The sequence below is a fragment of the Chenopodium album genome, chromosome 10, assembly GCF_948465745.1.
Source record: "Chenopodium album chromosome 10, dcCheAlbu1.1, whole genome shotgun sequence".
NCBI classification, from domain to species: domain Eukaryota; kingdom Viridiplantae; phylum Streptophyta; class Magnoliopsida; order Caryophyllales; family Amaranthaceae; genus Chenopodium; species Chenopodium album.
The window spans coordinates 46103179-46104681 of NC_137843.1; the positions used below are offsets into that span (position 1 = coordinate 46103179).

At 32.7% G+C, this 1503-nt stretch overlaps 1 long non-coding RNA gene across 1 annotated transcript; it reads right to left on the reverse strand.

Annotated features, from left to right (window-relative positions):
* Positions 1–495: 495 nt before the first annotated feature.
* LOC145563988 (uncharacterized) lies at positions 496–1293 on the reverse strand. The gene is made up of 3 exons (XR_014094705.1): positions 1101–1293; positions 702–1007; positions 496–601 (listed from the first exon to the last, which is right to left on the reverse strand). It is a non-coding gene; the product is annotated as an uncharacterized LOC145563988 (long non-coding RNA).
* Between the last annotated feature and the right edge of the window lie 210 nt (positions 1294–1503).

The window sequence follows — 1503 nt, forward strand, 5'->3', positions numbered from 1 at the left end:
AGCAACAAGCCAATTTGGATCAAAACCATCTCGAACATAATATACTTGTTGCACTTGACATGCAAGAAAAAAGGGCTCATCAGTTTGCAACTTTCTCTTTGTATTTACACTCACAATGTTATGCTTATCAACTTTAATGCCTTTTCCAAAATTACTAACATCCCACCAGTGAGAATTAAATAAGACCACCCGTTTACCATCTAAATATTGCAAAGAAATGATTTCTGTTAAAACACCATAATAGTCGAACTTTCCTGCATCCAAAGCTCCTTTGACTAATATTTCACTATTTTGATTTGTCCGCCTTTCTTCAAGTGCCTTTATATGAAATCGAAAACCATTAGCGAGATATCCATTGTAACGCTCCACACCCATCAAAGGACCAAAAGATAATGATCACAAGTCTTTTGCCACTTGACTATGTTTGTCCGGAAAATTGTTCACCTATAAATAGGATATCAACAAAAAAAGCTTACAATGAAAAATCCATATCTAATCTATTGGATATATTATATAAGAGGAATAGACGTTGAATAAAAAACATACACGCTCACGAAACCATTCTGGAAACTCGTTCTCATTCTGCCCTTGTTCATATTCTCTGTATAAAATGTATGATTTTTGTTGTTAGCTATTGCATTAAAATAATAGTCACTAATTTCATACAATTAGTAACGTAAAAGACAAAAAAAAAAAATTACCTTAGGAAAGGTTGGACCTCATCACAATTTTTCAAAACATAATCTCGAGCCTTTTCCCACTCTTCTTGTGTAAGACACTTTGATTTTTCTTTTCCAAGTGGAATGCCAAACAGTGCAAATATTGAAAGACCCTCATAATCATCACTAACACTATCAGAATTTCGTTCTTGTTGATTAGATTTAGTCTCAACATTATGCAAATACTTTGAGCAAAAAAATAAACATTCTTCGAGAATATATCCTTCTGCAATACTACCCTCTAGCTAAGCTTTATTACGAACATAATCTTTCAACTTCCCTAGAAATCTGCATAAAATTATAAGCATATAAAATAAAGTGAGGCAAAGTCATTTAAAATGTGCTAATTATCAGAATAAAAACAAATGAAATGTTTCATACCTTTCAATAGGATACATCCATCTACTCTTGACAGGCCCTCCAATTTTTGCTTCACCAACAAGATGTACACACAAGTGAACCATAACATCAAAGAATGATGGAAGAAAAACCTTTTTCCAATTTGCACAAAGTCACAATTATGTGATTCTTAAGACGATCAAGATCCTCTAAGTTAAGTGATTTCGAACACAACTCCTTGAAAAAAATACCAAGTTCAACTACTAAATCATATCCCTCTAATGGCAAGTGGCAATAATTGTTGTAGAAGAACATGACAATCATGAGTCTTAAGACCTGACACCTTACGCTTCTTAATACATTTGGAAAAATTTAAGGAATAACCATCTGGAACTTTAACTTCCTCCAAAAATTTACACACTTTATCTTTTTCACCAGGAGATAA